The sequence below is a fragment of the Triplophysa dalaica genome, chromosome 8 (assembly GCF_015846415.1).
Source record: "Triplophysa dalaica isolate WHDGS20190420 chromosome 8, ASM1584641v1, whole genome shotgun sequence".
Taxonomy (NCBI): Eukaryota; Metazoa; Chordata; class Actinopteri; order Cypriniformes; family Nemacheilidae; genus Triplophysa; species Triplophysa dalaica.
The window spans coordinates 694,710-710,840 of NC_079549.1; the positions used below are offsets into that span (position 1 = coordinate 694,710).

Here is a 16,131-nt window from a genome sequence, read left to right on the forward strand (position 1 = left end):
TAGTCCAACTGTAACAATAACTCCAATTCCACCTTGGTTTTTAAATGAGCCACAACTTGATCTTACGATACATGATATGATACAGGGGTCATATGGTGCGAATACGTGTTTTTCTGTGTCTTTGGTGTGTTATACGCTGCCCATGCATGTATTAGACACGTAACATTGCTAAAATGAAAGTGTGGGAACAAAAGAGTGATTCTATCTAAAAGCGATTGCTCAACCAGACCTGTCTGAAACACCTGGTGTAACCACACCTGACAAATGTACGTCAGTTCGTAACATGACTTGATTAAGACCACCCAAATCTAAAGCAAGTAAAGTGGGTGTGCTACTTGTAGATCTCACTGAATCGTCACCGCCGCAGCCATGTCGTGGAGACGCTGTGTTTTTCATTAATAAAAGAAAGACTCTTTGGTTGCTCTGCTTAAGACGAGAGACTAAAACTAAAGGTTACATTTTATTTTCAACACTGTTCCAGAACAGTACAATCCGAATGTTCAAGTTTGTGCAGCGCATTTCACTGAAGATTACTTCACGTACCTGGGAGAGATCAAGACGAAGGGATGGACGAAAGGTTTTTGTTAACTAGCTATAGCTATAAAAGCTGTTGGCATTCTGAGGGAAGGTGAGCTTGATCTCCATACACTTACCGAGCAACGTACTGACGCCTCGTATTGTTTTCCTAGAATCTGAGGGTTTAACGACGGACTGAACCGCCTGAGTCATAGTGCCGGATATAGCACTGACCCTGGATGATACCTCGAAGTAGTCGTGCACGAGACCCAGAGACGACTGCCACTTTCCCCGAGGATCAGCAGCACCTTCGACCGGCAACACTTCGGTGCTTTCCCCTGTCTCCCCAGGAGCCTTCAATAAAAGTACCCTCTGGGGCCATTTATTGTAACTTTCGTGTCTGTGTCGTTGTTCTCCCCGTCACAAGCACCTATTTTAAAAGGTGCTATATGGCACGTACAACATGAAACACCATAGATTTAAAAACCTTTAAATTTATGTATTTAAGCAGCAAATAAAATAAATGATGACAAGTAAGGGAATAAATACAGGCAATAAAAAATTTGAATAGCACTACTTATATTCATACAAATTGATACATGCATACTGTAACCCTGTAAGCTCTTTTTGGCTACTGGCTTGAGGCTACATTAGCTCTTAATTTGAAAATCTAAATCATTTTTACATTAGCCACAGATACTACATAGACAAGTTCTGCTTCTTGAATTCTTTTGAACAATAAATAAATTAGTGAAATGACAAGACATGTATCATACACAACCAATTGCAAACAGACATATACAGGGAAACTTGAACTAGAACTGGAAGAAGCCAAAAGATGCAGAAAGAAATAATATTGACCCCTAAATCTACTCACAGATTGATTTGTACACCCTTTTTACAGTGACAGGAAGTCCAGCTGGATCCTTCAATTTTAAAACAACACACTCCAAAAAGATCAGTGTCTTTTTTAGTCCTTTAGGATACTGGATTCCAAATGGAAAATACACACACAGGAGGAGGCCCGGTGCCATGGAGATGTCCTCACTTTCCTCTGTAATTAAATGGCCATCCAACACTAAAACAATGTGGTCATACTGCATGGGATGAGCCCTCCCTGCCTCCCAATGCCTCCTTAAGCAGCATTTTGGGTGTTGGGATTTCAGAAGGGCTGGTCTGAGTATATCCCTATGGAAGAGGGGATATAATAGCATTAACCTTCTCATATTTATTTGAAAGTTAAATTAATTAGGGTTCGAGCCCGAGGGGCTAGAAACCTATTGTATTTGTAGGTTTTATTCTTATTAGGGTTCGAGCGCGAAGCGTAAGGCCGACAAAGCTGAGACTCGGTAAGATGGTAGTAGTCTTGCTCGCTACTCAGATACACGGAGCCAGCCATGTCGGACCATGGGGGCTCTACAGCGACAAAGAACGCATTTGTGTTCCTAACCCCTTAACCGTTTGTCGCACACCAAAGTGTTTTACATCAATGTAATCATTGGCTCAAAACAAAAAAACGTATAGCTCCGATTTCATTTCCGGTATGCAAATTCTTATGCTAATCAACATTTTATGCGAAACCTACTTTTGTAAACTAGTCCTAGGTTTTCTGCCCGATCGGAACCAAACCAATGCAGAAGACATCTGGGGAGTGTAAATGTAAATAACTATCGAAAAAAAGTTGAAATTTCGATTCACCGTCGCTAGGGGGCGCCAAAAGTTTTAAATAGGTAGAGCCTATTACATTAAAATGGCCATTACTCAAGAACCGTTTGAGCTATCTTCATGGGGCTATGACACTATGTGTATGGTCAGCGTTTTTGCCACTAGGTGGCACTATAATAGCAATGAACTCGAAAAGGGCTTTAAATACCCAACAGTTTGCCCGATCGACTTATAACTTGTTATGGTGTGTCTTTGTGTCATGGTTCGTAAATGTCTAAAAGGACATTGGCGTATCTAAACAAACATGGCGATCATCGGCCAATGAAATTTGAGCACTCATTAGACCGGGTTAATGGAAGCCGATCGAAACAACAGTATCTGGGCTTGTTCGACTCATGGTCCTGAAGGTCTGTAAGAAATATGAACTCATTCGGCCACAGGGGGCGATATCACGCTTTTGGAGTGCATAAATAATTGTGTATCACATGACATCTGACATATACTCAAACTATTATATTATATATTATATGATAGCTCTTCTCGTTTTAAACAACTTTGCCTCTGGAACCACTTCTGTCGATCAAACGGTTCGTGAGTTATCGCTGATGATGTCAAAAACCTACTTTTGCGAACTAGTCTTTGGTTTTTCGACCGATCGGAACCAAACCAATGCAGATGACTTCTGTGGAGTGTGAATGTAAATAACTATTGAAATTTGAAATTTCATTTCAAGGTCGCCAAGCGGTGCCAAAAGTTCTAAAAGTGCCAAAAGTTCTAAATAACTCAAGAACTATTAGAGATATCATCATGGGGCTTGAAACATATGTGAAGACCATCACTTCGAGGTCAACTACAAAAGGTTGTGGCGTTTGAACACTAGGTGGCGCTATAACAGTAAAACTGGCAACATTCACTCTTCTTTTGGAATGCATAAATAATTTTGCGTCACTTGATATTTGACATTTTCATATGATAGCTCTCTTCATTCTGAACAACTTTGACGCCTTATACTGCTCGAACCCGAGGATTGCTGCTTGCAGCTATATTTTTAAATTACATTTTCCCTCATTAATCTACACTTAGTACACTATAATGACAAAGAAAATATAATTTTAGAAATGTCTGTAGATTAGAACACGTCTGTACACTAATAAAGGCACTGTCTGGAATTTTTTAGCTTGTGAGTTTGTTTACGAAGCTGACACTGACAAATGCAGAAATGTGGTTTAGAAAGCCATTTTGCACTCTTTTTTTGTAGGGGATGGGAACGGCTGTGCCTATTTACCCGAACTCGTGTTCTATTTACTGGTGTAAATGTTCCATTTCAGTGTTTTCTACGTAAAAAAATATTTTCCTGTTTTCACTTTGTCATTATGGAGTGTAGATTAATAAGGAATTTTTCATAAGGAACATTTGTAGTATCAGGCTGCAGGAAAAAAGTAAAGGGGTCTGAATACATCTAGAATGCACTGTTGTACAACTGCTCAAATATTTTTTGCCCATAACCAATTTAATGTTTATTATGAATGCACAGTTTGTGTAGACCAACAAACAAATGTTTGCAATTAAATTTCCTAAGCAAAATGTGCAATAAATTCTTCAAACTGTAATCAAATGTTCATGGCTTACCTCAAGCAGCAACCCTGGGTCCTCCTTGAACAGTGCAGGTAAGAGCAAAATAGCTGCTTCCAACAGTAGGCCTTAAAATATAATAACCTCATTAGGTTGACATAACATGGTGGATGCTTTCACCCAATACTTGTTTAGTTTTTTAAACATTCATAACTGTGTAGCAAGAAACATGCAGGAAGACTATCTAAGCAGTGCAGCTTGTATTACCTTTTTAAGGACTGCCATCTACACAGTCCTCAATTTTGCGGCTGCATCTCTCTTTCAGGGGACTCTGTGAAACTTCAAAGACTCGAGGTGCCATTACAGACAGCTGCGCAAGAAGTTGTTGGTCCACATCAACAGACGTGTGCTCTCTCATTATCCAAAGTAGCTTCCGATTAAGTAAAAAAGACATGTATTAAAATATAGCCATAGCTCAATTAAAGGAGCCAATTAACATACTACTGTACTTACTATTTTGGCCAGTCTAAAACACGGGAACTCAGAGAGAGTCTCCTCTGTGCTGTGGTTGGACACAAAATTTATTTGGTAGCATTTAATCAGTGCCAACTTTTCTTTTAGGAGCACTATATTTGGTCGAAGCTTCTCAGTTTCGACTTCATTGCTCGCAGATGTTGCCTGATGCTTCGTTCATCTTCTCCGGCATCTACCTATTAAAGGTAGTTAAATTGTCATAAATGAAGGTTGTCAATAAAATGTAACAAATAAATGTCAATACTAAAGTGATCAATGACATTATAACCTGTTCCAGTCAACTATGCCATTTTATGTTTTAATAAGGCACAATACTAGAGTAGAATACTACTTTAAAGATTTATTTTAATTTACATATTCAAAATTTACAAAATCCTCTATTTCTCTCAAGATTTTATGAGTCCGAAAAACATGGATACGTAAAGAACTTACTCTTTTGTACCTTTTTTGGCAGCCACTGTGTCCACATACAACAAAGAAATGTGGCTCACTTTCATGGAAATACTGCAGGTGTCTGAGCTATTTGTTGTAAGTGAATGTTCTTACATGGCAGTTAGGCCACAATACTTGAACCTTACCCAAAAAAGGTTCACAGAATTCCCCCAATTCAATATCTTTTAGCCACTGGCAAACTTGAACAGAAGTCCAACTCATAAAGTCTGTCATAGTCTAAAGAGAAAGATAAAATAAAGGTGAATGTTAGCCTATAACATTATCTGCTATTATGCCTACATGAAAACCTGAATTACTCATATCTGCTAGAACAATAGATGAACACAATTTGAACTGAACAGCTACTGTAATTCAGTTAAATGAACACAAGGCCATTAAAATCTTAAATCCAATTCATTAACACTTAAACAACAGTATTGCTTACTGTAAATACAGATACAAAAAATATACATGTCATTAAGAAAGCAATGATATTTCGTTACACTTCACTGTTTGTAAAGCAAAAATATCCCTAAACGTAACTTATCTCTGTTACGTTAACTGAAGCCTGTTTTTTTAGTCTGGAGGTTAACGTAAACGTTATGTGTCTCGAGCTTTGTCGGTTGGAGAAAATGCGCTTCAGTTTTTTTGTTAAAAACTAGCAATTGCAGCTGGTTGAGAAGGGTCTAGCTGCAGACCAGGCCAGATGCACTGTCAGCGGCGCATGCGCACTCCGACACATGCAGTCTCAGCCGTGCACTCCAACAAACGAACTGTCAGAAACGTGTGTGAATTAAATGCACCAACAGGCCAATTGTAAGTATATTTATTAAATATTCCATTTATTTATTTATTCTCATACAATATTAAGTGGAAGTGAAAGTGTTGTTTTAACTATATTCAATTCGAACAAGATTAAGTCGAAGTAAACGTGTTATTATGAATTATTTTACAAATGTAATCGAAAACTTTCTTTAACATTATCAGACGAATGTTGTAAGTATATTGATTTAATTCATACAGTATTATATAGATGTAAAAGTATTGTTTTTTAATATATAAGACGATGTTTTCGAAAACTAACTTAATCCTTATAATCAATAGTACCAGATATATCGCATCTATGATACTTGGGTAACGATACCTGTTCTTCATACAGTGATTTATTGAATAACTAACGTTATCTAAATTAATTTTGTAGCGTTGCTTGAAAACTCACAGGAAAGTTTGTAGGTGACCTGCACTATATAGTTATTTTTTAGACAATGTGTTTCTCAAAATTATTTAATAGGACGTTGAAATCGATCAAATATAGGGTAACTCAGGTAACTCCGAAAAGTACCAGCAACCTTAAAAAGGTAGTCGTAAAGGTAACAAAAAGCTATATTTGCTTTTTAGGTAGATGAAACCAGTCTTTTCATTTGTAAGTTTGCATCGGAGAAGCAGGTGGTTTAGTCTCCACGAAAAGTAGGTTTTGTTAGAGATGTTATGGCCATCATTGTTCAGCATATTTTTATTTATCATCTTCTGCATTGTTGTTTCTTAGGAGCGTGTCATGACAGATCTTAAAACTGTCAGTCAGTGATGCTTGGAGAACTCTTGGGATCTTCTTGGCTCAGTTCAGCTTCCACTTATAATGTGCATGGAGGGTGATGAAGCTGCAGAGGCCTTGGAACAGTTCTTTTTTGTTTTGGGTTATGATTTTATGTTACATTTTTTCACAATGCCACATATGGCCCGTCCTGCTCTTTATTTATATATATATATGTATATATAGTATGTCTATATAATAAAACTTTATCATTAAACCATTGATTAACAAGCACCTGTTTATTGTAGAATGAGACATTTATGTATATATGTGTCTTTGTTTATAATTTTAGGCCGGAAGAATACGTGTACAAGAAAAGGTTTTATTTAGTAATGTATTTTCATTATTAGTGTAGATGTTCATTAATGTATTTCAGCTATAATTATAATAAATACCTGGCTTTGTAATAAATACAGTTGACACTGTATTACTGATAAACTATGCAACGTGGAAGTTTGGATTTTATCCTATCAATTATTAAATTATACATTTGTATGCACAGAAGCTAAGCAGTATTATAATATAATTTACACCCGATGTATGCAAATTATGATTGTAAAAATGATTTCTAACTCGATTTGCACACGGCCATGCAAAAAGGAATTATAGTACAATAACAAAGTGCTAAAAACAAGAAAAACTCACTTGATGCTCATGCTCATCTATTAGCTAAAGCTATCAAACAAACACTTCACTTATATAGCGGAAATTAGACAAACTTACCGGTCCAGCAGAAAGCTTGCAACTTCGGCGTCGCTTAGCGAACCCTTTCCCTGCTTCAGTGCCCTCCTTTTGGGAAAAGCCATGCCGATGTTTATTCGGGTTTTCTGCCGTTTTTTGTCTCGACTTCGCCTTGCTGCGTCGTATTTTCTCTTTTTTGAACGAACAGATTGACGCTCTAACGGCTCTTGTGCGGAGTATGTGTGGTCCGCCATTAGCGCAAATTTTGCTTCTTACTGCAACAAAGAACCGTTTATATTTCTACTAAAAACACGACAAGTAAATGCTGTTATTGTTCTTCCTCTTCTTCTGCTAATCCTTCTATGTAGTCGCTTTGAAGCTGCCCCAAAAAACAGCCGAAGAAGAACATCATATTCTCGCGCATCCTTCGTTTTACGAAACGCGCTCAGTTTGTCCGTGTAGTGCTACTATAGAAACATGGCTGTGCACATTAATAAATTACATGTAAGGGTGTGCCCGCGGTGTATATACATAAAATGGCTCATTGTAAGGTAATATAAACATTTCGTTTCATTTTGTAAGGTATTTCTTCACCACTCACAACATAGTTTTGATTATATATTACATTTAGGTGAATAAATCCTTCAAAATCCTACACATTGTACCTTTAACACATCTGGAGTCCATGTTAGTGTCAACGACCCCATCCTCCCTGTTGGGATTTATCCTGGGGCCCGTTCTTCGTACGTCGCTAACTCGGTTAGCTGGATTTCATTGTTGACGATTTGGCATGATCTTGGATTGTTTGGTTCTTCGAAGCTCATCCTGGACTTGCTGTCATAGCAACAGGTCCGTAAGCTTGAACCTGCTCGGGAGCAGGCTTACTTCATGTAAACAGGATTAGATCACGGCTTTATAAGCGTAGGTGATATGGGAAGTCTTTCGCAGACAGGTCTTGTCCGTTTTTACGTCAGGAATGCGTTGCTGAAGGTACCAGAATAATTCAAAGAGCTTTTCGAATTAATCGCGTTTTGCGAGATCGACAGGATCCTTTAGCGCAGCGCGATAATCTACTGATTGAGAGATATCGTGATTCTCTGGAGGGTGTAATATACATTATCAACTTGTTGGAGCCACACGTTAAATGTTGGACTCGTCGCAGTCGGGGTTTAACAACTGCACAGTTTGAATAACTTTGCGATTCTTTGCGAGTGGCACTTTCCTTTACACTATTGGAGATGCAGAATACCTGGGTAAAAATGCTGTATGTCGTGCCACTCGCAAAGTTTATCTGTCACTCAAACAGTTTTTAGGGGGCTTTGTGGTATTTCCATGCCACTTAAGACCACAGGCTGTGAAGCAGATTTTTTTTTGCCATTGCAGGTACATTATAATTGTTAATGAAGATCATGGAATCATGATCATGCCAAAAAGTAGCCTAGGACTTACAGTATTTGTTCCTCAGGCTTCCCTAATGTTATTTGTGCCATAGACTGCACACAGGTCCCCATCAAGGCCCCACCTGGCCCAAATGAAGGGGATTTTTTGAACAGAAAGGGATTTCACAGTGTAAATGTGCAAGTAAATTACTATAACAATTATTCATATTCCAGATAAGCAATAAATAAATAAAAGTAACGTAATCAAAAAGTATGCAGACTGATTTCAAATATTTTAGATGGTGTGCGACTCCATGTTCCACATCACAAATGTGGAAGCCACATGGCCTGGTTCTGTGGGTGACTCCAGGATTTTCAGAGAGTCACATTTATGCACATTATTTGAACGTGGTAAGGAAAAATTATTTAAAACTCACTGTATTACATAATTTTATTCTGAGCCTATCAAAACTGCATTTTTCCAGGTGCTGACGATGGGATCCTGTTCGGCGACAGGGGCTATGCCTTCAGGCAGGCAGTACTTCATGACGGCATTCCCCAACCCAAACCCTGGACCACAAACCTGTTACAATGCAGCTCTAGCCAGGACAAGGCCACGCATTGAAATGACCTTTGGCCAACTAAAGGAAGATTTCAGTGTCTTAAGGGTCTGAGGGTTGCACCTGGAGAGGACCCCTGTGGTGGAGGTGCAGCCTGATGATGACCTCCAGCCAGTGCACTTGGACCAATGGTGGCAGAGCTGCACAGGACAGTATTGTGGAACACGATTTTATGAATTCTTTTTTTTACACATAAACTTTCATTAAATGAATAATAGAAGACAACATGCTTAGTTCATGGAGTTTTATTTCAATGATTGTTTCTCAAGAAAAGCCAGTGATGGTCATCTTTTGCCTGCAATAAGATATATAGTTATCCAAGGGCAGCAATAGTGCTCTTTGTGAAAAATAGGGTTTAAGCAATTACTCTGAAGTTTCTTTTGAAGCAACTCAATCTCTAGTGCCAGTTTTTTCTTCTTTAAGGTGTCAAGTTCAATTTCTCCCCTTAATTTTTGTTTTTTTAAGAGCAAAATACTCAATTTTATGTTGAAGATTCTGTTTATATAGGGTACGGATATCCCCCTGTGCCATTAAAAAAAAAAAAAACTCAACAAGCCTCATGCAACAGAAAAAGGAAAAGTAGACTGCCGACCTCTGTATATTTTTGTGCTGTAGGCCTGTCTGTAGGCGTTTCCTCCTCCTATATTGCAGTCAGAAATAATGTGTCCACACCTATAAATTAAATAAAGTTATTTGTGCACTTACAAGTAATTCCTCCAAAGGACAGTCATCTGAGAGGGTTTCTTCACTGTCCTCTGCAAAAGAAAAATGGGTTTTACAAAGTGTTGCACTTTCTTTCCTTTTGATGTAAAGTTATAAATGTCCACTTACTGCACATATTTCAGCCACCACTTTCTTGGGAACAGATAAAAGTGTTGGTTTATTATGTAAAACTACACAAAAGAGGAGAACTCAATGGCATTACAATACACAAGGAGAAAATATGATCAATATCAAATTGCAAAAAAAATGACATTAGTTATACAGCTTTCACCTTCACAAGTCAAAGAAATTAACTCAATATTTATTTGTCGAAATGACTGTACAAGCAATTTGGATTATAGACATAATTTAACGCAGCAACAAATTATTTACGAAAATTGAAATATATATGAAATTATTAAAATAAGACTATATACTGTAATTGTAAGTGATATAACCATAACATGGAACACTTACGCATTTAATTTGTCTGCTACTTTTTGCCAGCCCTCTCCACTGGCGTTTTAATTATTTTTTCAAATTATTACTGTAAGCAAACCCTTCCAGTAATAATTCTTGCTCTGCTGCGTTGAAAAACTGAGCGCGCTCTTTTGCCATGTGAGCAGCCAATAGCAGCGTTGCTGATCATTGTTTCTACTATCGATACATATCCCCTTTTAAACAAGCGCATGAACGCGCAATTATCTCAGATAACTCAATCCAGCGATACTAATCATAAGCGGCAGGTGTGTTCGAAGAACCCAATTAGCCGGATCATGATTAGCACGATGTTATGATCTTGGATGTGTCATTTGATCTCGGATGTAATAAGCGACGTACGAAGAACCTGCCCCAGGTCAATTGATGGATGTGTTACATGAGGACAGTTGGATCAGACTTGCTGGCACCGGTTAGAGTTCCAGTGAGAGGTCATGGTCTTAACGACCCACAATTTTCTTCTTTATTTCAAAACCCAAATCTGCTGACGCCGATTAGAGTTCCACTGAGAGGTCAGTGTGTTTTACGGTGCCCCCAAATGGTCCTCTTTGATTCAACACCCGGATCTCATGGATAATCACGGGTGCGACCCCTATTGAGAGGTCAGGATATTTTATAACCACAAATGGTCACCTTTGATCCGGCCAAGATCCTACAACATTCATTCAAAGACTAAAGCCGTTCACCATGTTTCAGCTTTCTCTCATCATCCTTTCTCCTTCCACATAATTTAAGCTACGACTAACAGCTCTCACAACCCAGAATTATATTGTTGTTTTAAATCCTTTCCCCAACTAAAGAGACTAAGAGAGAGTTGAGATCCTAAATAACTATATAGCCTACTGAGGGGTTAACGGGTTACTTGTAATTCAGTGGTGCTAAATAGCACCTTAACAACCCCAAAGAACCAATGAAGAACCACTGAAGAACCATACAGGTGCTTAACTGGTTCTTTATACAGTAGCAGTGCTATATAGCACCTCAATCATCCCAAAGAACCGGTGAAGAACCATTTTTTTCTGTGTGTAGGTGTTGTACCCTTAAAAAGGGGAAATAACGGGAGAAGGTTGAAGAAACACACACACGCAGTTCTCGCCTTCACTCGTATGTATTGAATGAGTTTTTGAACAACATATACAAGAAAACATACATTTCAATATTCGTGCAGTCATATTCAGGAACACAGTCACAAACACATTTTTAATGCATTCTAAAGTACCTTTTTAAATCAAATAGCATGTGAAATGTGAATTACTTTAAACAAGGCCATTAAATGACATCTTAATACTCTTTTAAATGAGTTCTCACGTAACACTTAAATGAATTATACTTTTAACAGTATTCATTGTCTCAGCATGACACAAACTCACCCTTATAATAATAAATACACAACCCTTACAACCAAAAATATGTGAACGTAGCAGTAGCCAGCTTAAACGCCAACGATCAAATAAACACTTGTATAAGGCGGGACTCAGACACGACGGAGCCACGAGGTGTCCGGCTGCTAGCGTAACGTCACACTCTCACATCTCAGTTAGCACAAAACTCTTTAAACAATATAGTATACACATGCAAAGCGTCGGTTTACTCCTAGAAACCCACAGTAACATAACGAAATATACTATCAATATATTTTAACATTTACTTTGCTTCGTGAGTGGTAATTACCTTAAAAAGGGGAAGTAACGGGAGAAGGTTGAAGAAACACACACACGCAGTTCTCGCCTTCACTCGTATGTATTGAATGAGGAAGAGAAGCGCGAATCCCGGTCTCCCTACGGAAGCCCCAAGGCATTACCAACACATCGACGAATAATCAACCAATAAGTACAAGGATCAGTATTATCTGCATTCCTCCTATTAATATCACTGGTTGTCTATTTTTAAACGGTGACAAAACGTAATATGCATTCTAATATAAACATTAATATAACCAAGTATTGTGACATGATAAATTAGGAACTACAATTTCACATACCACTTGTCACATAGGCTGGTGTAGTAGAGCTTTGGCGAATAATATGAACACATTGTAATATTACACAGAGAGATATAAAACCCTGCTTTAATGGACGTTCACATATTAAAGAAAACTCAATCTGCAATTTAGCGTTTCCTTACACGGTGGGTTTGGCTCTGTCACAAAACGCTATAAGTTAAAGTTACGTTTGCAAATACAAATGAAAAATGTCCCCTGTTTATAATTACACAATACATTTTGCAGACATCTCAACCTGCAAAAAAGCATTTCAGGGAGGTATCCCGAAGTACCCCCCCCCAACAAAAAAGGATATGATATTTCACCACAGAACATGACTTTACTTTTATAACGAAGTACAGTTGAAATAAACAACAAGATTGAATAAATTAACTATTTACACACACTGCAAATGTTGGCCTAGGCCTATTTCCAACATCCTATGCCTTTTACTTTTCTTGCAAGCTTTCATTGTACTTTGTTGCTGCTTGCTTCGCAGATTTTAGCAACTTTCCAGAACACTTTTATCCCAAGGCCCATCAAAGAACTGAACAATCATACACCCCTGCCACCCAGTCAGCACAGTTGCACTTTATAGATAGGGACTTTATGCAATGGGACGTCAGTGTAATATTGGATGCCCTGTTATTGTTTTATAATTTTTATACTTTATTTATTGTGTGAGTGTGTATATGAAAGCGAGTATTTTTAGATGATGCACAAGCTAATTTCGTTGTATGGTACTACTGCACAATGACAAATAAAATTCTCTCTTTCTCTCTATCTATTATGTAAACTGCTTTTATTTATATTCCATTGCAATTTTAAATATGTCTAAGGTGTTTTCATCTAGCTAGTTGTTAGCCGACCTGAATAATATGCACATGAAATCAAATGAAACTTGATGAACTCACCTCAACATGTCTTCTACAATCATTTAACTCACCATGAGCAATGCTGAAGTCGCTATTGCAAACTGTACAGCGTGCAAGACTGTCATTATTTTTCACTTTTATAAGACAGGGGTACACTTTCGTGTAGTCTTGGGTAAAATGTGTCTTATATTTTCGTTTTTGGGGCCCTCACCCCCTGCCATGGCGCTCTTGTTTCTAGATATACTGCGGGACTCGGGATAAGATATAAAACCCCGCCGACACTGACAATTGATTGGTTGATTTACCGAAACAGGCCAATCAGGACGCTCTCTGTATTACATGCGCTTCTTGAGGCACACACGCAGACAAGCACACGCACGCACACGCAAGGTCCCTCGCTCCCTCTCCCTTTCTGTCGTGCGCGCGATACATGTGTTGAAGCACAGTCTCTGTCTCGCATGCCCGTTCTGGATCACTCGCTCTAGATTCCGGGATATTTTAACTCATTTGCGGGCATCAGGGAGCCGCTATCAATATGCGGGAGACTCCCGGAACTTCCGGGAGACTTGGGATGTCTGATTTTGTAAAGAGCCTATTTCTGTGGCACTGTCACCTCGATAAATATTTGCTTCTTTTCCGTCTGAATCCTGATCAAACGACGAAGTTTTCTCTTCAGGAAGCTTTAAACTCGCGCTTGCATGGTGCGTGCAGCTGATTGGCGAATGGTTGCTAGGTTACGTGACGTGCTCCGGTCAAAGGTAGTTCTGAGCAGGTCCAGCTCAGGTTTTAAGCGATTTAAGTGCTTGTTCATGGTGGAATTTTATAATATATGTAAATAAGATTAAGACGGGTACGGTCAATACCCGTTTGGAGATGGTGGTCTAGTGGGTTAAACCACTGAACTGGTAAATCAAAGGTTGCTGGTTCAACCCCAGCAGTCACCACCAGTGTATCCTTGAGCAAGACACTTTACTCCATGTTGCTCCAGGGGGATTGTCCCTGTAATAAGTGCACTGTAAGTCGCTTTGGATAAAAGCGTCTGCCAAATGACTAAATGTAAATGTCAATACCTTTTGTATATGAACATTGAAATTGAACTATATATGTAAAATATAATTTAAAACAATGGTGTGATAAAGTGGAAAACAATTCCATCTCAGTTTTGTGGGCATAACAAGGCTATAGTTATTGAGAGTATTGACAATGCTTTTGATAATTTATAAGACTATTGCCTATTTATAATTTGTTATATTTTGCTATACACCCTGTATGTGACACACTAAAGACATTGGAAATTACTAGTCTACTTTAATGCAGTTTACGAAGGCCAGGGCATTGAGATTATTGTAAATGATTAAAAATGTCATTACATAAGCTTAAATCACAAAACATTAATATATAATATTTCACTAAATAACACAAAGCAAAGTTAATATATGAGAAAAAGGCAATAGCCTTTTAAATTGAGTTTGTGATATAATTTCGGTGACTTCGCACACCCATATGAAGTCTCTTACCCATTTACATTCATTCAAAGACTAAAGCCGTTCACCATGTTTCAGCTTTCTCTCATCCTCCTTTCTCCTTCCACATAATTTAAGCTACGACTAACAGCTCTCACAAGTCAGAATTATATTGTTGTTTTAAATCCTTTCCCCAACTAAAGAGACTAAGAGAGAGTTGAGATCCTAAATAACTATATAGCCTACTGAGGGGTTAACAGGTTACTTGTAATGTGGTGCTATATAGCACCTTAACAACCCCAAAGAACCAATGAAGAACCGCTGAAGAACCATACAGGTGCTTAACTGGTTCTTTATACAGTAGCGGTGCTATATAGCACCTCAATCATCCCAAAGAACCGGTGAAGAACCATTTTTTTTCTGTGTGTAGGCAGGTGTAGTAGAGCTTTGGCGAATAATATGAACACATTGTAATATTACACAGAGAGATATAAAACCCTGCTTTAATGGACGTTCACATATTAAAGATAAACGATAACTTTTACAAATCATTCTAAATGAAGGAGAAAAGCGGCGTTCACATCACAACTATACACACGGTATTGTTGGAATCATTTATGTATGAATTACAGACAGAAGTTTTTAGGAAGTATTTTTTAAAGCTGATGTACATGTATGAGCAACCTGGCGTGATGCTTTGCGTCCCTGTGATGTGATGAGCGATCGCACCTTCAGCATTCAGAGCAGCATTTGCAGATGTTTTCAGCAATGAAGTCATAAAGCAACAGCTGAACTGTGTTTGTTATATTTAACCCGAATAAAGATTAAGACACTGATGGACTGTTATTCTTTTCTCTATGCCCACTGAGCTAAAGGTTCACTTTCGTTTTCACAAAGGATCACGGCCGACCAAAACTCCGCCTAAAGTTACTCTGTCTCTTAAATTGTCATTTGCCCAATACAAATTTCGGGGTAAATTCATGTCTGAAGAAAGCAATTTATAGTATCAAGCTGATGTTTAAGGATGCGGAAGTGTGAAAAACCGTCCGTAGCTTTCCCTCTCTTAACCCTACAGACAGTTCACATATCAAAGTAAAGCACATCACATGTAGAATGAAGGTGTAGTGATGCACATTTCCCGCTAGGCCCGCAAGTTCACCACCTGATCTTCAAGTTGTTCTAAATCTGTATAAATGTCTTTGTTCTGATGAACACAGAAAGATATTTGGAAGAATGCTTATGAACAAACAGATCTCAACACCCTTTGATAACTATTGTAGGAAAAATCACTTTGAGCACAAATCAAAACATATTGAAGAATGTACAGCAAACAGTTCTGGGGAGTGGTAGGAACTTTGGTAACGTAGCCAGACTGGGGTCTCAGGACAAGTTAGAGTGTCCCGGCCCGAACTCAAGACACTTGTACAACACAGAGAGTGTTTGCAGGTCCCCTATCCTCTTGATAGAGGCGAGCGCCACCAGGAGAGCGCGCTGCAATGCAGTTCGAGTCCGTGGGATGTACAACATGCAAACTAACCCATTTCTCCCAGCATGAAAATGAACAGCGAGGGCAGGAACATGAGGGAGACCTGGGAGAATAGTGAGCTTTATCATTCCCTGAT

At 38.5% G+C, this 16,131-nt stretch overlaps 2 long non-coding RNA genes across 2 annotated transcripts; both read right to left on the bottom strand.

Moving 5' to 3' along the window:
* Positions 1–1,064: 1,064 nt before the first annotated feature.
* Positions 1,065–13,754, bottom strand: LOC130427050 (uncharacterized). The gene is made up of 5 exons (XR_008907280.1): positions 13,660–13,754; positions 4,267–4,956; positions 4,021–4,183; positions 3,811–3,881; positions 1,065–1,704 (listed from the first exon to the last, which is right to left on the bottom strand). It is a non-coding gene; the product is annotated as an uncharacterized LOC130427050 (long non-coding RNA).
* LOC130427052 (uncharacterized) lies at positions 9,638–11,917 on the bottom strand. The gene is made up of 3 exons (XR_008907281.1): positions 11,862–11,917; positions 9,822–9,883; positions 9,638–9,745 (listed from the first exon to the last, which is right to left on the bottom strand). It is a non-coding gene; the product is annotated as an uncharacterized LOC130427052 (long non-coding RNA).
* Positions 13,755–16,131: the final 2,377 nt, after the last annotated feature.